The sequence below is a fragment of the Siphateles boraxobius genome, unplaced genomic scaffold, assembly GCF_051911475.1.
Source record: "Siphateles boraxobius isolate OS27281-9 unplaced genomic scaffold, OSU_SipBor_1 207, whole genome shotgun sequence".
Classification (NCBI taxonomy): Eukaryota; Metazoa; Chordata; class Actinopteri; order Cypriniformes; family Leuciscidae; genus Siphateles; species Siphateles boraxobius.
The window spans coordinates 561854-583518 of record NW_027508819.1 but is presented as its reverse complement, the minus strand read 5'-3'; positions in this window follow the sequence as shown (position 1 = coordinate 583518).

The following is a 21665-nucleotide window of genomic DNA, read 5'->3' as shown; positions in this document are numbered from 1 at the left end:
AGTGTGTATGCGGTGTGTGTTGCGGTGTGTATACGGTACAAGAGCAGCACGCGCTACAGTGTTTTCACACATACTCCGTGTGCAGTGTGTATGCGGTGTGTGTTGCGGTGTGTATACGGTACAGGAGCAGCACGCGCTACAGTGTTTTCACACATACTCCGTGTGCAGTGTGTATGCGGTGTGTGTTGCGGTGTGTATACGGTACAAGAGCAGCACGCGCTACAGTGTTTTCACACATACTCCGTGTGCAGTGTGTATGCGGTGTGTGTTGCGGTGTGTATACGGTACAGGAGCAGCACGCGCTACAGTGTTTTCACACATACTCCGTGTGCAGTGTGTATGCGGTGTGTGTTGCGGTGTGTATACGGTACAGGAGCAGCACACGCTACAGTGTTATCACACATACGCCGTGTGCAGTGTGTATGCGGTGTGTGTTGCGGTGTGTATACGGTACAGGAGCAGCACACGCTACAGTGTTTTCACACATACTCCGTGTGCAGTGTGTATGCGGTGTGTGTTGCGGTGTGTATACGGTAGAGGAGCAGCACACGCTACAGTGTTTTCACACATACGCCGTGTGCAGTGTGTATGCGGTGTGTGTTGCGGTGTGTATACGGTACAAGAGCAGCGCGCGCTACAGTGTTTTCACACATACTCCGTGTGCAGTGTGTATGCGGTGTGTGTTGCGGTGTGTATACGGTACAAGAGCAGCACGCGCTACAGTGTTTTCACACATACGCCGTGTGCAGTGTGTATGCGGTGTGTGTTGCGGTGCGTATACGGTACAGGAGCAGCACGCGCTACAGTGTTTTCACACATACACCGTGTGCAGTGTGTATGCGGTGTGTGTTGCAGTGTGTATACGGTACAGGAGCAGCACGCGCTACAGTGTTTTCACACATACGCCGTGTGCAGTGTGTATGCGGTGTGTGTTGCGGTGTGTATACGGTACAAGAGCAGCACGCGCTACAGTGTTTTCACACATACGCCGTGTGCAGTGTGTATGCGGTGTGTGTTGCAGTGTGTATACGGTACAGGAGCAGCACGCGCTACAGTGTTTTCACACATACGCCGTGTGCAGTGTGTATGCGGTGGGTGTTGCAGTGTGTATACGGTACAGGAGCAGCACGCGCTACAGTGTTTTCACACATACGCCGTGTGCAGTGTGTATGCGGTGTGTGTTGCAGTGTGTATACGGTACAGGAGCAGCACGCGCTACAGTGTTTTCACACATACGCCGTGTGCAGTGTGTATGCGGTGTGTGTTGCAGTGTGTATACGGTACAGGAGCAGCACGCTCTACAGTGTTTTCACACATACTCCATGTGCAGTGTGTATGCGGTGTGTGTTGCGGTGTGTATACGGTACAGGAGCAGCACGCGCTACAGTGTTTTCACACATACTCCATGTGCAGTGTGTATGTGGTGTGTGTTGCGGTGTGTATACGGTGCAGGAGCAGCACGCGCTACATTGTTTCAACACATACTCCGTGTGCAGTGTGTATGTGGTGTGTGTTGCGGTGTGTATACGGTACAGGAGCAGCGCGCGCTACATTGTTTCAACACATACTCCGTGTGCAGTGTGTATGCGGTGTGTGTTGCGGTGTGTATACGGTACAGGAGCAGCACGCGCTACAGTGTTTTCACACATACTCCATGTACAGTGTGTATGCGGTGTGTGTTGCGGTGTGTATACGGTGCAGGAGCAGCACGCGCTACATTGTTTCAACACATACTCCGTGTGCAGTGTGTATGCGGTGTGTGTTGCGGTGTGTATACGGTGCAGGAGCAGCACGCGCTACATTGTTTCAACACATACTCCGTGAACAGTGTGTATGCGGTGTGTGTTGCAGTGTGTATACGGTACAGGAGCAGCACGCGCTACAGTGTTTTCACACATACGCCGTGTGCAGTGTGTATGCGGTGTGTGTTGCAGTGTGTATACGGTACAGGAGCAGCACGCGCTACAGTGTTTTCACACATACGCCGTGTGCAGTGTGTATGCGGTGTGTGTTGCAGTGTGTATACGGTACAGGAGCAGCACGCGCTACAGTGTTTTCACACATACTCCGTGTGCAGTGTGTATGCGGTGTGTGTTGCGGTGTGTATACGGTGCAGGAGCAGCACGCTCTACAGTGTTTTCACACATACTCCGTGTGCAGTGTGTATGCGGTGTGTGTTGCGGTGTGTATACGGTACAGGAGCAGCACGCGCTATAGTGTTTTCACACATACTCCATGTGCAGTGTGTATGCGGTGTGTGTTGCAGTGTGTATACGGTACAGGAGCAGCACGCTCTACAGTGTTTTCACACATACTCCGTGTGCAGTGTGTATGCGGTGTGTGTTGCGGTGTGTATACGGTGCAGGAGCAGCACGCGCTACATTGTTTCAACACATACTCCGTGTGCAGTGTGTATGCGGTGTGTGTTGCGGTGTGTATACGGTGCAGGAGCAGCACGCGCTACAGTGTTTTCACACATACTCCATGTGCAGTGTGTATGCGGTGTGTGTTGCGGTGTGTATACGGTGCAGGAGCAGCACGCGCTACATTGTTTCAACACATACTCCGTGTGCAGTGTGTATGCGGTGTGTGTTGCGGTGTGTATACGGTGCAGGAGCAGCACGCGCTACATTGTTTCAACACATACTCCGTGAACAGTGTGTATGCGGTGTGTGTTGCAGTGTGTATACGGTACAGGAGCAGCACGCTCTACAGTGTTTTCACACATACTCCGTGTGCAGTGTGTATGTGGTGTGTGTTGCGGTGTGTATACGGTACAGGAGCAGCGCGCGCTACAGTGTTTTCACACATACTCCGTGTGCAGTGTGTATGCGGTGTGTGTTGCGGTGTGTATACGGTACAGGAGCAGCACGCGCTACATTGTTTCAACACATACTCCGTGAACAGTGTGTATGCGGTGTGTGTTGCGGTGTGTATACGGTGCAGGAGCAGCACGCGCTACATTGTTTCAACACATACTCCGTGTGCAGTGTGTATGCGGTGTGTGTTGCGGTGTGTATACGGTACAGGAGCAGCGCGCGCTACAGTGTTTTCACACATACTCCATGTGCAGTGTGTATGCGGTGTGTGTTGCGGTGTGTATACGGTGCAGGAGCAGCACGCGCTACATTGTTTCAACATATACTCCGTGTGCAGTGTGTATGCGGTGTGTGTTGCGGTGTGTATACGGTACAGGAGCAGCGCGCGCTACAGTGTTTTCACACATACTCCATGTGCAGTGTGTATGCGGTGTGTGTTGCGGTGTGTATACGGTGCAGGAGCAGCACGCGCTACATTGTTTCAACACATACTCCGTGTGCAGTGTGTATGTGGTGTGTGTTGCGGTGTGTATACGGTACAGGAGCAGCGCGCGCTACATTGTTTCAACACATACTCCGTGTGCAGTGTGTATGCGGTGTGTGTTGCGGTGTGTATACGGTACAGGAGCAGCACGCGCTACAGTGTTTTCACACATACTCCATGTGCAGTGTGTATGCGGTGTGTGTTGCGGTGTGTATACGGTGCAGGAGCAGCACGCGCTACATTGTTTCAACACATACTCCGTGAACAGTGTGTATGCGGTGTGTGTTGCGGTGTGTATACGGTGCAGGAGCAGCACGCGCTACATTGTTTCAACACATACTCCGTGTGCAGTGTGTATGCGGTGTGTGTTGCGGTGTGTATGCGGTACAGGAGCAGCGCGCGCTACAGTGTTTTCACACATACTCCGTGTGCAGTGTGTATGCGGTGTGTGTTGCGGTGTGTATACGGTACAGGAGCAGCACGCGCTACAGTGTTTTCACACATACTCCGTGTGCAGTGTGTATGCGGTGTGTGTTGCGGTGTGTATACGGTACAGGAGCAGCAAGCGCTACATTGTTTCAACACATACTCCGTGTGCAGTGTGTATGCGGTGTGTGTTGCGGTGTGTATACGGTACAGGAGCAGCACGCGCTACAATGTTTTCACACATACTCCGTGTGCAGTGTGTATGCGGTGTGTGTTGCGGTGTGTATACGGTGCAGGAGCAGCGCGCGCTACAGTGTTTTCACACATACTCCGTGTGCAGTGTGTATGCGGTGTGTGTTGCGGTGTGTATACGGTACAGGAGCAGCGCGCACTACAGTGTTTTCACACATACTCCGTGTGCAGTGTGTATGCGGTGTGTGTTGCGGTGTGTATACGGTGCAGGAGCAGCGCGCGCTACAGTGTTTTCACACATACTCCGTGTGCAGTGTGTATGCGGTGTGTGTTGCGGTGTGTATACGGTACAGGAGCAGCACGCGCTACATTGTTTCAACACATACTCCGTGTGCAGTGTGTATGTGGTGTGTGTTGCGGTGTGTATACGGTACAGGAGCAGCGCGCGCTACAGTGTTTTCACACATACTCCGTGTGCAGTGTGTATGCGGTGTGTGTTGCGGTGTGTATACGGTACAGGAGCAGCACGCGCTACAGTGTTTTCACACATACTCCGTGTGCAGTGTGTATGCGGTGTGTGTTGCGGTGTGTATACGGTGCAGGAGCAGCACGCGCTACAGTGTTTTCACACATACTCCGTGTGCAGTGTGTATGCGGTGTGTGTTGCGGTGTGTATACGGTGCAGGAGCAGCACGCGCTACATTGTTTCAACACATACTCCGTGAACAGTGTGTATGCGGTGTGTGTTGCGGTGTGTATACGGTGCAGGAGCAACACGCGCTACATTGTTTCAACACATACTCCGTGTGCAGTGTGTATGTGGTGTGTGTTGCGGTGTGTATACGGTACAGGAGCAGCGCGCGCTACAGTGTTTTCACACATACGCTGTGTGCAGTGTGTATGCGGTGTGTGTTGCGGTGTGTATACGGTGCAGGAGCAGCACGCGCTACATTGTTTCAACACATACTCCGTGTGCAGTGTGTATTTGGTGTGTGTTGCGGTGCGTATACGGTACAGGAGCAGCACGCGTTACAGTTTTTTCACACATACTCCGTGTGCAGTGTGTATGCGGTGTGTGTTGCGGTGTGTATGCGGTACAGGAGCAGCGCGCGCTACAGTGTTTTCACACATACTCCGTGTGCAGTGTGTATGCGGTGTTTGTTGCGGTGTGTATACGGTACAGGAGCAGCACGCGCTACAGTGTTTTCACACATACTCCGTGTGCAGTGTGTATGCGGTGTGTGTTGCGGTGTGTATACGGTGCAGGAGCAGCACGCGCTACATTGTTTCAACACATACTCCGTGTGCAGTGTGTATGTGGTGTGTGTTGCGGTGTGTATACGGTACAGGAGCAGCACGCGCTACAGTGTTTTCACACATACTCCGTGTGCAGTGTGTATGCGGTGTGTATGCGGTACAGGAGCAGCGCGCGCTACAGTGTTTTCACACATACTCCGTGTGCAGTGTGTATGCGGTGTGTGTTGCGGTGTGTATACGGTGCAGGAGCAGCGCGCGCTACAGTGTTTTCACACATACTCCGTGTGCAGTGTGTATGCGGTGTGTGTTGCGGTGTGTATGCGGTACAGGAGCAGCGCGCGCTACAGTGTTTTCACACATACTCCGTGTGCAGTGTGTATGCGGTGTGTGTTGCGGTGTGTATACGGTGCAGGAGCAGCACGAGCTACAGTGTTTCAACACATACTCCGTGTGCAGTGTGTATGCGGTGTGTGTTGCGGTGTGTATACGGTACAGGAGCAGCACGCGCTACAGTGTTTTCACACATACTCCGTGTGCAGTGTGTATGCGGTGTGTGTTGCGGTGTGTATACGGTGCAGGAGCAGCACGCGCTACATTGTTTCAACACATACTCCGTGTGCAGTGTGTATGCGGTGAGTATAAGGTGCAGGAGCAGCACGCGCTACAGTGTTTTCACACATACTCCGTGTGCAGTGTGTATGCGGTGTGTGTTGCGGTGTGTATACGGTACAGGAGCAGCACGCGCTACAGTGTTTTCACACATACTCCGTGTGCAGTGTGTATGCGGTGTGTGTTGCGGTGTGTATACGGTGCAGGAGCAGCACGCGCTACATTGTTTCAACACATACTCCGTGTGCAGTGTGTATGCGGTGAGTATAAGGTGCAGGAGCAGCACGCGCTACAGTGTTTTCACACATACTCCGTGTGCAGTGTGTATGCGGTGTGTGTTGCGGTGTGTATACGGTACAGGAGCAGCACGCGCTACAGTGTTTTCACACATACTCCGTGTGCAGTGTGTATGTGGTGTGTGTTGCGGTGTGTATACGGTACAGGAGCAGCGCGCGCTACAGTGTTTTCACACATACTCCGTGTGCAGTGTGTATGCGGTGTGTGTTGCGGTGTGTATACGGTACAAGAGCAGCGCGCGCTACAGTGTTTTCACACATACTCCGTGTGCAGTGTGTATGTGGTGTGTGTTGCGGTGTGTATACGGTACAGGAGCAGCGCGCGCTACAGTGTTTTCACACATACTCCGTGTGCAGTGTGTATGCGGTGAGTATAAGGTGCAGGAGCAGCACGCGCTACATTGTTTCAACACATACTCCGTGTGCAGTTTGTATGTGGTGTGTGTTGCGGTGTGTATACGGTACAGGAGCAGCGCGCGCTACAGTGTTTTCACACATACTCCGTGTGCAGTGTGTATGCGGTGTGTGTTGCGGTGTGTATACGGTACAGGAGCAGCACGCGCTACATTGTTTCAACACATACTCCGTGTGCAGTTTGTATGTGGTGTGTGTTGCGGTGTGTATACGGTACAGGAGCAGCGCGCGCTACAGTGTTTTCACACATACTCCGTGTGCAGTGTGTATGCGGTGTGTGTTGCGATGTGTATACGGTGCAGGAGCAGCACGCGCTACATTGTTTCAACACATACTCCGTGTGCAGTGTGTATGCGGTGAGTATAAGGTGCAGGAGCAGCACGCGCTACAGTGTTTCAACACATACTCCGTGTGCAGTGTGTATGCGGTGTGTGTTGCGGTGTGTATACGGTACAGGAGCAGCACGCGCTACAGTGTTTTCACACATACTCCGTGTGCAGTGTGTATGCGGTGTGTGTTGCGGTGTGTATACGGTACAGGAGCAGCACGCGCTACAGTGTTTTCACACATACTCCGTGTGCAGTGTGTATGTGGTGTGTGTTGCGGTGTGTATACGGTACAGGAGCAGCACGCGCTACAGTGTTTTCACACATACTCCGTGTGCAGTGTGTATGCGGTGTGTGTTGCGGTGTGTATACGGTACAGGAGCAGCACGCGCTACAGTGTTTTCACACATACTCCGTGTGCAGTGTGTATGTGGTGTGTGTTGCGGTGTGTATACGGTACAGGAGCAGCGCGCGCTACAGTGTTTTCACACATACTCCGTGTGCAGTGTGTATGCGGTGTGTTTTGCGGTGTGTATACGGTACAAGAGCAGCGCGCGCTACAGTGTTTTCACACATACTCCGTGTGCAGTGTGTATGTGGTGTGTGTTGCGATGTGTATACGGTACAGGAGCAGCGCGCGCTACAGTGTTTTCACACATACTCCGTGTGCAGTGTGTATGCGGTGTGTGTTGCGGTGTGTATACGGTACAGGAGCAGCACGCGCTACATTGTTTCAACACATACTCCGTGTGCAGTTTGTATGTGGTGTGTGTTGCGGTGTGTATACGGTACAGGAGCAGCGCGCGCTACAGTGTTTTCACACATACTCCGTGTGCAGTGTGTATGCGGTGTGTGTTGCGGTGTGTATACGGTGCAGGAGCAGCACGCGCTACATTGTTTCAACACATACTCCGTGTGCAGTGTGTATGCGGTGAGTATAAGGTGCAGGAGCAGCACGCGCTACAGTGTTTCAACACATACTCCGTGTGCAGTGTGTATGCGGTGTGTGTTGCGGTGTGTATACGGTACAGGAGCAGCACGCGCTACAGTGTTTTCACACATACTCCGTGTGCAGTGTGTATGCGGTGTGTGTTGCGGTGTGTATACGGTACAGGAGCAGCACGCGCTACAGTGTTTTCACACATACTCCGTGTGCAGTGTGTATGTGGTGTGTGTTGCGGTGTGTATACGGTACAGGAGCAGCGCGCGCTACAGTGTTTTCACACATACGCTGTGTGCAGTGTGTATGTGGTGTGTGTTGCGGTGTGTATACGGTACAGGAGCAGCGCGCGCTACAGTGTTTTCACACATACGCTGTGTGCAGTGTGTATGTGGTGTGTGTTGCGGTGTGTATACGGTACAGGAGCAGCACGCGCTACAGTGTTTTCACACATACTCCGTGTGCAGTGTGTATGCGGTGTGTGTTGCGGTGTGTATACGGTACAGGAGCAGCACGCGCTACAGTGTTTTCACACATACTCCATGTGCAGTGTGTATGCGGTGTGTGTTGCGGTGTGTATACGGTGCAGGAGCAGCACGCGCTACATTGTTTCAACACATACTCCGTGTGCAGTGTGTATGCGGTGTGTGTTGCGGTGTGTATACGGTACAGGAGCAGCACGCGCTACATTGTTTCAACACATACTCCGTGAACAGTGTGTATGCGGTGTGTGTTGCGGTGTGTATACGGTGCAGGAGCAGCACGCGCTACATTGTTTCAACACATACTCCGTGAACAGTGTGTATGCGGTGTGTGTTGCAGTGTGTATACGGTACAGGAGCAGCACGCGCTACAGTGTTTTCACACATACGCCGTGTGCAGTGTGTATGCGGTGTGTGTTGCGGTGCGTATACGGTACAGGAGCAGCACGCTCTACAGTGTTTTCACACATACTCCGTGTGCAGTGTGTATGTGGTGTGTGTTGCGGTGTGTATACGGTACAGGAGCAGCGCGCGCTACAGTGTTTTCACACATACGCTGTGTGCAGTGTGTATGCGGTGTGTGTTGCGGTGCGTATACGGTGCAGGAGCAGCACGCGCTACATTGTTTCAACACATACTCCGTGTGCAGTGTGTATGTGGTGTGTGTTGCGGTGTGTATACGGTACAGGAGCAGCGCGCGCTACATTGTTTCAACACATACTCCGTGAACAGTGTGTATGCGGTGTGTGTTGCGGTGTGTATACGGTGCAGGAGCAGCACGCGCTACATTGTTTCAACACATACTCCGTGAACAGTGTGTATGCGGTGTGTGTTGCAGTGTGTATACGGTACAGGAGCAGCACGCGCTACAGTGTTTTCACACATACTCCGTGTGCAGTGTGTATGCGGTGTGTGTTGCAGTGTGTATACGGTACAGGAGCAGCACGCGCTACAGTGTTTTCACACATACGCCGTGTGCAGTGTGTATGCGGTGTGTGTTGCAGTGTGTATACGGTACAGGAGCAGCACGCTCTACAGTGTTTTCACACATACTCCGTGTGCAGTGTGTATGTGGTGTGTGTTGCGGTGTGTATACGGTACAGGAGCAGCGCGCGCTACAGTGTTTTCACACATACGCTGTGTGCAGTGTGTATGCGGTGTGTGTTGCGGTGTGTATGAGGTACAGGAGCAGCACGCTCTACAGTGTTTTCACACATACGCTGTGTGCAGTGTGTATGCGGTGTGTGTTGCGGTGCGTATACGGTACAGGAGCAGCACGCGCTACAGTGTTTTCACACATACTCCGTGTGCAGTGTGTATGTGGTGTGTGTTGCGGTGTGTATACGGTGCAGGAGCAGCACGCGCTACATTGTTTCAACACATACTCCGTGTGCAGTGTGTATGCGGTGTGTGTTGCGGTGTGTATACGGTGCAGGAGCAGCACGCGCTACATTGTTTCAACACATACTCCGTGTGCAGTGTGTATGCGGTGTGTGTTGCGGTGTGTATACGGTGCAGGAGCAGCACGCGCTACATTGTTTCAACACATACTCCGTGTGCAGTGTGTATGTGGTGTGTGTTGCGGTGTGTATACGGTACAGGAGCAGCACGCGCTACAGTGTTTTCACACATACTCCGTGTGCAGTGTTGTATGCGGTGTGTGTTGCGGTGTGTATACGGTGCAGGAGCAGCACGCGCTACATTGTTTCAACACATACTCCGTGTGCAGTGTGTATGTGGTGTGTGTTGCGGTGTGTATACGGTACAGGAGCAGCACGCGCTACAGTGTTTTCACACATACTCCGTGTGCAGTGTTGTATGCGGTGTGTGTTGCGGTGCGTATACGGTATAGGAGCAGCACGCGCTACAGTGTTTTCACACATACTCCGTGTGCAGTGTGTATGTGGTGTGTGTTGCGGTGTGTGTATGCGGTGAGTATAAGGTGCAGGAGCAGCACGCGCTACAGTGTTTTCACACATACTCCGTGTGCAGTGTGTATGCGGTGTGTGTTGCGGTGTGTATACGGTACAGGAGCAGCACGCGTTACAGTGTTTTCACACATACTCCGTGTGCAGTGTGTATGTGGTGTGTGTTGCCGTGTGTATACGGTACAGGAGCAGCACGCGCTACATTGTTTCAACACATACTCTGTGTGCAGTGTGTATGCGGTGTGTGTTGCGGTGTGTATACGGTACAGGAGCAGCGCGCGCTACAGTGTTTTCACACATACGCCGTGTGCAGTGTGTATGCGGTGTGTGTTGCAGTGTGTATACGGTACAGGAGCAGCACGCTCTACAGTGTTTTCACACATACTCCGTGTGCAGTGTGTATGCGGTGTGTGTTGCGGTGTGTATACGGTACAGGAGCAGCACGCGTTAGAGTGTTTTCACACATACTCCGTGTGCAGTGTGTATGCGGTGTGTATACGGTACAGGAGCAGCGCGCGCTACATTGTTTCAACACATACTCCGTGTGCAGTGTGTATGCGGTGTGTTGCGGTGTGTATACGGTACAAGAGCAGCACGCGCTACAGTGTTTTCACACATACTCCGTGTGCAGTGTGTATGCGGTGTGTGTTGCGGTGTGTATACGGTACAGGAGCAGCACGCGCTACAGTGTTTTCACACATACTCCGTGTGCAGTGTGTATGCGGTGTGTGTTGCGGTGTGTATACGGTGCAGGAGCAGCACGCGCTACATTGTTTCAACACATACTCCGTGTGCAGTGTGTATGTGGTGTGTGTTGCGGTGTGTATACGGTACAGGAGCAGCGCGCGCTACAGTGTTTTCACACATACTCCGTGTGCAGTGTGTATGCGGTGTGTGTTGCGGTGTGTATACGGTACAAGAGCAGCACGCGCTACATTGTTTCAACACATACTCCGTGTGCAGTGTGTATGTGGTGTGTGTTGCGGTGTGTATACGGTACAGGAGCAGCGCGCGCTACAGTGTTTTCACACATACTCCGTGTGCAGTGTGTATGCGGTGTGTGTTGCGGTGTGTATACGGTGCAGGAGCAGCACGCGCTACATTGTTTCAACACATACTCCGTGTGCAGTGTGTATGTGGTGTGTGTTGCGGTGTGTATACGGTACAGGAGCAGCACGCGCTACAGTGTTTTCACACATACGCCGTGTGCAGTGTGTATGCGGTGTGTGTTGCGGTGCGTATACGGTACAGGAGCAGCACGCGCTACAGTGTTTTCACACATACTCCGTGTGCAGTGTGTATGCGGTGTGTGTTGCGGTGTGTATACGGTGCAGGAGCAGCACGCGCTACATTGTTTCAACACATACTCCGTGTGCAGTGTGTATGTGGTGTGTGTTGCGGTGTGTATACGGTACAGGAGCAGCGCGCGCTACAGTGTTTTCACACATACGCCGTGTGCAGTGTGTATGCGGTGTGTGTTGCGGTGCGTATACGGTGCAGGAGCAGCACGCGCTACATTGTTTCAACACATACTCTGTGTGCAGTGTGTATGTGGTGTGTGTTGCGGTGTGTATACGGTACAGGAGCAGCGCGCGCTACAGTGTTTTCACACATACTCCGTGTGCAGTGTGTATGCGGTGTGTGTTGCGGTGTGTATGAGGTACAGGAGCAGCACGCTCTACAGTGTTTTCACACATACTCCGTGTGCAGTGTGGATGCGGTGTGTGTTGCGGTGCGTATACGGTATAGGAGCAGCACGCGCTACAGTGTTTCAACACATACTCCGTGTAAAGTGTGTATGTGGTGTGTGTTGCGGTGTGTGTATGCGGTGAGTATAAGGTGCAGGAGCAGCACGCGCTACAGTGTTTTCACACATACTCCGTGTGCAGTGTGTATGTGGTGTGTGTTGCGGTGTGTGTATGCGGTGAGTATAAGGTGCAGGAGCAGCACGCGCTACAGTGTTTTCACACATACTCCGTGTGCAGTGTGTATGTGGTGTGTGTTGCGGTGTGTATACGGTACAGGAGCAGCGCGCACTACAGTGTTTTCACACATACTCCGTGTGCAGTGTGTATGCGGTGTGTGTTGCGGTGTGTATACGGTACAGGAGCAGCACGCGTTACAGTGTTTTCACACATACTCCGTGTGCAGTGTGTATGCGGTGTGTGTTGCCGTGTGTATACGGTACAGGAGCAGCACGCGCTACATTGTTTCAACACATACTCTGTGTGCAGTGTGTATGCGGTGTGTGTTGCGGTGTGTATACGGTACAGGAGCAGCGCGCGCTACAGTGTTTTCACACATACGCCGTGTGCAGTGTGTATGCGGTGTGTGTTGCAGTGTGTATACGGTACAGGAGCAGCACGCTCTACAGTGTTTTCACACATACTCCGTGTGCAGTGTGTATGCGGTGTGTGTTGCGGTGTGTATACGGTACAGGAGCAGCACGCGTTACAGTGTTTTCACACATACTCCGTGTGCAGTGTGTATGCGGTGTGTATACGGTACAGGAGCAGCGCGCGCTACATTGTTTCAACACATACTCCGTGTGCAGTGTGTATGCGGTGTGTTGCGGTGTGTATACGGTACAAGAGCAGCACGCGCTACAGTGTTTTCACACATACTCCGTGTGCAGTGTGTATGCGGTGTGTGTTGCGGTGTGTATACGGTACAGGAGCAGCACGCGCTACAGTGTTTTCACACATACTCCGTGTGCAGTGTATATGCGGTGTGTGTTGCGGTGTGTATACGGTGCAGGAGCAGCACGCGCTACATTGTTTTCACACATACTCCGTGTGCAGTGTGTATGTGGTGTGTGTTGCGGTGTGTATACGGTGCAGGAGCAGCACGCGCTACAGTGTTTTCACACATACTCCGTGTGCAGTGTGTATGCGGTGTGTGTTGCGGTGTGTATACGGTACAGGAGCAGCACGCGCTACAGTGTTTTCACACATACTCCGTGTGCAGTGTGTATGCGGTGTGTGTTGCGGTGTGTATACGGTACAGGAGCAGCGCGCGCTACAGTGTTTTCACACATACTCCGTGTGCAGTGTGTATGCGGTGTGTGTTGCGGTGTGTATACGGTACAAGAGCAGCACGCGCTACATTGTTTCAACACATACTCCGTGTGCAGTGTGTATGTGGTGTGTGTTGCGGTGTGTATACGGTACAGGAGCAGCGCGCGCTACAGTGTTTTCACACATACTCCGTGTGCAGTGTGTATGCGGTGTGTGTTGCGGTGTGTATACGGTGCAGGAGCAGCACGCGCTACATTGTTTCAACACATACTCCGTGTGCAGTGTGTATGTGGTGTGTGTTGCGGTGTGTATACGGTACAGGAGCAGCACGCGCTACAGTGTTTTCACACATACGCCGTGTGCAGTGTGTATGCGGTGTGTGTTGCGGTGCGTATACGGTACAGGAGCAGCACGCGCTACAGTGTTTTCACACATACTCCGTGTGCAGTGTGTATGTGGTGTGTGTTGCGGTGTGTATACGGTACAGGAGCAGCGCGCGCTACAGTGTTTTCACACATACGCCGTGTGCAGTGTGTATGCGGTGTGTGTTGCGGTGCGTATACGGTACAGGAGCAGCACGCGCTACAGTGTTTTCACACATACGCCGTGTGCAGTGTGTATGCGGTGTGTGTTGCAGTGTGTATACGGTACAGGAGCAGCACGCTCTACAGTGTTTTCACACATACTCCGTGTGCAGTGTGTATGCGGTGTGTGTTGCGGTGTGTATACGGTACAGGAGCAGCACGCGCTACAGTGTTTTCACACATACTCCATGTGCAGTGTGTATGCGGTGTGTCTTGCGGTGTGTATACGGTGCAGGAGCAGCACGCGCTACATTGTTTCAACACATACTCTGTGTGCAGTGTGTATGTGGTGTGTGTTGCGGTGTGTATACGGTACAGGAGCAGCGCGCGCTACAGTGTTTTCACACATACGCCGTGTGCAGTGTGTATGCGGTGTGTGTTGCGGTGCGTATACGGTACAGGAGCAGCACGCGCTACAGTGTTTTCACACATACGCCGTGTGCAGTGTGTATGCGGTGTGTGTTGCAGTGTGTATACGGTACAGGAGCAGCACGCTCTACAGTGTTTTCACACATACTCCGTGTGCAGTGTGTATGCGGTGTGTGTTGCGGTGTGTATACGGTACAGGAGCAGCACGCGCTACAGTGTTTTCACACATACTCCATGTGCAGTGTGTATGCGGTGTGTCTTGCGGTGTGTATACGGTGCAGGAGCAGCACGCGCTACATTGTTTCAACACATACTCCGTGTGCAGTGTGTATGCGGTGTGTGTTGCGGTGTGTATACGGTGCAGGAGCAGCACGCGCTACATTGTTTCAACACATACTCTGTGTGCAGTGTGTATGTGGTGTGTGTTGCGGTGTGTATACGGTACAGGAGCAGCGCGCGCTACATTGTTTCAACACATACTCCGTGTGCAGTGTGTATGCGGTGTGTGTTGCGGTGTGTATACGGTGCAGGAGCAGCACGCGCTACATTGTTTTCACACATACTCCATGTGCAGTGTGTATGCGGTGTGTCTTGCGGTGTGTATACGGTGCAGGAGCAGCACGCGCTACATTGTTTCAACACATACTCCGTGTGCAGTGTGTATGCGGTGTGTGTTGCGGTGTGTATACGGTGCAGGAGCAGCACGCGCTACATTGTTTCAACACATACTCTGTGTGCAGTGTGTATGTGGTGTGTGTTGCGGTGTGTATACGGTACAGGAGCAGCGCGCGCTACAGTGTTTTCACACATACTCCGTGTGCAGTGTGTATGCGGTGTGTGTTGCGGTGCGTATACGGTATAGGAGCAGCACGCGCTACAGTGTTTCAACACATACTCCGTGTAAAGTGTGTATGTGGTGTGTGTTGCAGTGTGTGTATGCGGTGAGTATAAGGTGCAGGAGCAGCGCGCGCTACAGTGTTTTCACACATACTCCGTGTGCAGTGTGTATGCGGTGTGTGTTGCGGTGTGTATGCGGTACAGGAGCAGCGCGCGCTACAGTGTTTTCACACATACTCCATGTGCAGTGTGTATGCGGTGTGTCTTGCGGTGTGTATACGGTGCAGGAGCAGCACGCGCTACATTGTTTCAACACATACTCCGTGTGCAGTGTGTATGCGGTGTGTGTTGCGGTGTGTATACGGTGCAGGAGCAGCACGCGCTACATTGTTTCAACACATACTCTGTGTGCAGTGTGTATGTGGTGTGTGTTGCGGTGTGTATACGGTACAGGAGCAGCGCGCGCTACAGTGTTTTCACACATACTCCGTGTGCAGTGTGTATGCGGTGTGTGTTGCGGTGCGTATACGGTATAGGAGCAGCACGCGCTACAGTGTTTCAACACATACTCCGTGTAAAGTGTGTATGTGGTGTGTGTTGCAGTGTGTGTATGCGGTGAGTATAAGGTGCAGGAGCAGCGCGCGCTACAGTGTTTTCACACATACTCCGTGTGCAGTGTGTATGCGGTGTGTGTTGCGGTGTGTATGCGGTACAGGAGCAGCGCGCGCTACAGTGTTTTCACACATACTCCGTGTGCAGTGTGTATGCGGTGTGTGTTGCGGTGTGTATACGGTACAGGAGCAGCACGTGTTACAGTGTTTTCACACATACTCCGTGTGCAGTGTGTATGCGGTGTGTGTTGCGGTGTGTATACGGTACAGGAGCAGCACGCGTTACAGTGTTTTCACACATACTCCGTGTGCAGTGTGTATGCGGTGTGTGTTGCGGTGTGTATGCGGTACAGGAGCAGCGCGCGCTACAGTGTTTCAACACATACTCCGTGTGCAGTGTGTATGCGGTGTGTGTTGCGGTGTGTATACGGTACAGGAGCAGCGCGCGCTACAGTGTTTTCACACATACGCCGTGTGCAGTGTGTATGCGGTGTGTGTTGCGGTGCGTATACGGTACAGGAGCAGCACGCGCTACAGTGTTTTCACACATACGCCGTGTGCAGTGTGTATGCGGTGTGTGTTGCAGTGTGTATACGGTACAGGAGCAGCACGCTCTACAGTGTTTTCACACATACTCCGTGTGCAGTGTGTATGCGGTGTGTGTTGCGGTGTGTATACGGTACAGGAGCAGCACGCGCTACAGTGTTTTCACACATACTCCATGTGCAGTGTGTATGCGGTGTGTCTTGCGGTGTGTATACGGTGCAGGAGCAGCACGCGCTACATTGTTTCAACACATACTCCGTGTGCAGTGTGTATGTGGTGTGTGTTGCGGTGTGTATACGGTGCAGGAGCAGCACGCGCTACATTGTTTCAACACATACTCCGTGTGCAGTGTGTATGTGGTGTGTGTTGCGGTGTGTATACGGTGCAGGAGCAGCACGCGCTACACTGTTTCAACACATACTCCGTGTGCAGTGTGTATGCGGTGTGTGTTGCGGTGTGTATACGGTGCAGGAGCAGCACGCGCTACATTGTTTCAACACATACTCTGTGTGCAGTGTGTATGTGGTGTGTGTTGCGGTGTGTATACGGTACAGGAGCAGCGCGCGCTACAGTGTTTTCACACATACTCCGTGTGCAGTGTGTATGCGGTGTGTGTTGCGGTGTGTATGCGGTACAGGAGCAGCGCGCGCTACAGTGTTTTCACACATACTCCGTGTGCAGTGTGTATGCGGTGTGTGTTGCGGTGTGTATACGGTACAGGAGCAGCACGCGCTACATTGTTTCAACACATACTCCGTGTGCAGTGTGTATGCGGTGTGTGTTGCGGTGTGTATAAGGTGCAGGAGCAGCACGCGCTACATTGTTTCAACACATACTCCGTGTGCAGTGTGTATGCGGTGTGTGTTGCGGTGTGTATACGGTACAGGAGCAGCACGCGCTACAGTGTTTTCACACATACTCCATGTGCAGTGTGTATGCGGTGTGTGTTGCAGTGTGTATACGGTACAGGAGCAGCACGCGCTACAGTGTTTTCACACATACTCCGTGTGCAGTGTGTATGCGGTGTGTGTTGCGGTGTGTATAAGGTGCAGGAGCAGCACGCGCTACATTGTTTCAACACATACTCCGTGTGCAGTGTGTATGCGGTGTGTGTTGCGGTGTGTATAAGGTGCAGGAGCAGCACGCGCTACAGTGTTTTCACACATACTCCATGTGCAGTGTGTATGCGGTGTGTGTTGCGGTGTGTATAAGGTGCAGGAGCAGCACGCGCTACATTGTTTCAACACATACTCCGTGTGCAGTGTGTATGCGGTGTGTGTTGCGGTGTGTATACGGTACAGGAGCAGCACGCGCTACAGTGTTTTCACACATACTCCGTGTGCAGTGTGTATGCGGTGTGTGTTGCGGTGTGTATAAGGTGCAGGAGCAGCACGCGCTACATTGTTTCAACACATACTCCGTGTGCAGTGTGTATGCGGTGTGTCTTGCGGTGTGTATACGGTGCAGGAGCAGCACGCGCTACATTGTTTCAACACATACTCCGTGTGCAGTGTGTATGTGGTGTGTGTTGCGGTGTGTATACGGTGCAGGAGCAGCACGCGCTACATTGTTTCAACACATACTCCGTGTGCAGTGTGTATGCGGTGTGTGTTGCAGTGTGTATACGGTACAGGAGCAGCACGCGCTACAGTGTTTTCACACATACTCCGTGTGCAGTGTGTATGTGGTGTGTGTTGCGGTGTGTATACGGTGCAGGAGCAGCACGCGCTACAGTGTTTTCACACATACTCCGTGTGCAGTGTGTATGTGGTGTGTGTTGCGGTGTGTATACGGTGCAGGAGCAGCACGCGCTACATTGTTTCAACACATACTCCGTGTGCAGTGTGTATGTGGTGTGTGTTGCGGTGTGTATACGGTGCAGGAGCAGCACGCGCTACACTGTTTCAACACATACTCCGTGTGCAGTGTGTATGCGGTGTGTGTTGCGGTGTGTATACGGTGCAGGAGCAGCACGCGCTACATTGTTTCAACACATACTCCGTGTGCAGTGTGTATGTGGTGTGTGTTGCGGTGTGTATACGGTACAGGAGCAGCGCGCGCTACAGTGTTTTCACACATACTCCGTGTAAAGTGTGTATGTGGTGTGTGTATGCGGTGTGTGTTGCGGTGCGTATACGGTATAGGAGCAGCACGCGCTACAGTGTTTCAACACATACTCCGTGTAAAGTGTGTATGTGGTGTGTGTTGCGGTGTGTGTATGCGGTGAGTATAAGGTGCAGGAGCAGCACGCGCTACAGTGTTTTCACACATACTCCGTGTGCAGTGTGTATGCGGTGTGTGTTGCGGTGTGTATACGGTACAGGAGCAGCACGCGTTACAGTGTTTTCACACATACTCCGTGTGCAGTGTGTATGCGGTGTGTGTTGCGGTGTGTATACGGTACAGGAGCAGCACGCGCTACATTGTTTCAACACATACTCCGTGTGCAGTGTGTATGCGGTGTGTGTTGCGGTGTGTATACGGTACAGGAGCAGCGCGCGCTACAGTGTTTTCACACATACTCCGTGTGCAGTGTGTATGCGGTGTGTGTTGCGGTGTGTATACGGTTCAGGAGCAGCACACGCTACAGTGTTTTCACACATACTCCGTGTGCAGTGTGTATGCGGTGTGTGTTGCGGTGTGTATACGGTACAGGAGCAGCACGTGTTACAGTGTTTTCACACATACTCCGTGTGCAGTGTGTATGCGGTGTGTGTTGCGGTGTGTATACGGTACAGGAGCAGCACGCGCTACATTGTTTCAACACATACTCCGTGTGCAGTGTGTATGCGGTGTGTGTTGCGGTGTGTATACGGTACAGGAGCAGCGCGCGCTACAGTGTTTTCACACATACTCCGTGTGCAGTGTGTATGCGGTGTGTGTTGCGGTGTGTATACGGTACAGGAGCAGCACGCGCTACAGTGTTTTCACACATACTCCGTGTGCAGTGTGTATGCGGTGTGTGTTGCGGTGTGTATGCGGTACAGGAGCAGCGCGCGCTACAGTGTTTTCACACATACTCCGTGTGCAGTGTGTTGCGGTGTGTATACGGTACAGGAGCAGCACGCGCTACATTGTTTCAACACATACTCCGTGTGCAGTGTGTATGCGGTGTGTGTTGCGGTGTGTATACGGTACAGGAGCAGCACGCGCTACAGTGTTTTCACACATACTCCGTGTGCAGTGTGTATGCGGTGTGTGTTGCGGTGTGTATACGGTGCAGGAGCAGCACGCGCTACATTGTTTCAACACATACTCCGTGTGCAGTGTGTATGTGGTGTGTGTTGCGGTGTGTATACGGTACAGGAGCAGCGCGCGCTACAGTGTTTTCACACATACTCCGTGTGCAGTGTGTATGCGGTGTGTGTTGCGGTGTGTATACGGTACAAGAGCAGCGCGCGCTACAGTGTTTTCACACATACGCCGTGTGCAGTGTGTATGCGGTGTGTGTTGCGGTGCGTATACGATACAGGAGCAGCACGCGCTACAGTGTTTTCACACATACGCCGTGTGCAGTGTGTATGCGGTGTGTGTTGCAGTGTGTATACGGTACAGGAGCAGCACGCTCTACAGTGTTTTCACACATACTCCGTGTGCAGTGTGTATGCGGTGTGTGTTGCGGTGTGTATACGGTACAGGAGCAGCACGCGCTACAGTGTTTTCACACATACTCCATGTGCAGTGTGTATGCGGTGTGTCTTGCGGTGTGTATACGGTGCAGGAGCAGCACGCGCTACATTGTTTCAACACATACTCCGTGTGCAGTGTGTATGTGGTGTGTGTTGCGGTGTGTATACGGTGCAGGAGCAGCACGCGCTACATTGTTTCAACACATACTCCGTGTGCAGTGTGTATGTGGTGTGTGTTGCGGTGTGTATACGGTGCAGGAGCAGCACGCGCTACACTGTTTCAACACATACTCCGTGTGCAGTGTGTATGCGGTGTGTGTTGCGGTGTGTATACGGTGCAGGAGCAGCACGCGCTACATTGTTTCAACACATACTCTGTGTGCAGTGTGTATGTGGTGTGTGTTGCGGTGTGTATACGGTACAGGAGCAGCGCGCGCTACAGTGTTTTCACACATACTCCGTGTGCAGTGTGTATGCGGTGTGTGTTGCGGTGTGTATGAGGTACAGGAGCAGCACGCTCTACAGTGTTTCAACACATACTCTGTGTGCAGTGTGTATGTGGTGTGTGTTGCGGTGTGTATACGGTGCAGGAGCAGCACGCGCTACATTGTTTCAACACATACTCTGTGTGCAGTGTGTATGTGGTGTGTGTTGCGGTGTGTATACGGTAGAGGAGCAGCACGCGCTACATTGTTTCAACACATACTCTGTGTGCAGTGTGTATGTGGTGTGTGTTGCGGTGTGTATACGGTACAGGAGCAGCGCGCGCTACAGTGTTTTCACACATACTCCGTGTGCAGTGTGTATGCGGTGTGTGTTGCGGTGTGTATGAGGTACAGGAGCAGCACGCTCTACAGTGTTTTCACACATACTCCGTGTGCAGTGTGTATGCGGTGTGTGTTGCGGTGCGTATACGGTATAGGAGCAGCACGCGCTACAGTGTTTCAACACATACTCCGTGTAAAGTGTGTATGTGGTGTGTGTTGCGGTGTGTGTATGCGGTGAGTATAAGGTGCAGGAGCAGCACGCGCTACAGTGTTTTCACACATACTCCGTGTGCAGTGTGTATGCGGTGTGTGTTGCGGTGTGTATACGGTACAGGAGCAGCACGCGTTACAGTGTTTTCACACATACTCCGTGTGCAGTGTGTATGCGGTGTGTGTTGCGGTGTGTATACGGTACAGGAGCAGCACGCGCTACATTGTTTCAACACATACTCCGTGTGCAGTGTGTATGCGGTGTGTGTTGCGGTGTGTATGCGGTACAGGAGCAGCGCGCGCTACAGTGTTTTCACACATACTCCGTGTGCAGTGTGTATGCGGTGTGTGTTGCGGTGTGTATACGGTACAGGAGCAGCACGCGCTACATTGTTTCAACACATACTCCGTGTGCAGTGTGTATGCGGTGTGTGTTGCGGTGTGTATACGGTACAGGAGCAGCACGCGCTACAGTGTTTTCACACATACTCCATGTGCAGTGTGTATGCGGTGTGTCTTGCGGTGTGTATACGGTACAAGAGCAGCACGCGCTACAGTGTTTCAACACATACTCCGTGTGCAGTGTGTATGTGGTGTGTGTTGCGGTGTGTATACGGTGCAGGAGCAGCACGCGCTACATTGTTTCAACACATACTCCGTGTGCAGTGTGTATGTGGTGTGTGTTGCGGTGTGTATACGGTGCAGGAGCAGCACGCGCTACAGTGTTTCAACACATACTCCGTGTGCAGTGTGTATGTGGTGTGTGTTGCGGTGTGTATACGGTGCAGGAGCAGCACGCGCTACAGTGTTTCAACACATACTCCGTGTGCAGTGTGTATGTGGTGTGTGTTGCGGTGTGTATACGGTGCAGGAGCAGCACGCGCTACATTGTTTCAACACATACTCCGTGTGCAGTGTGTAT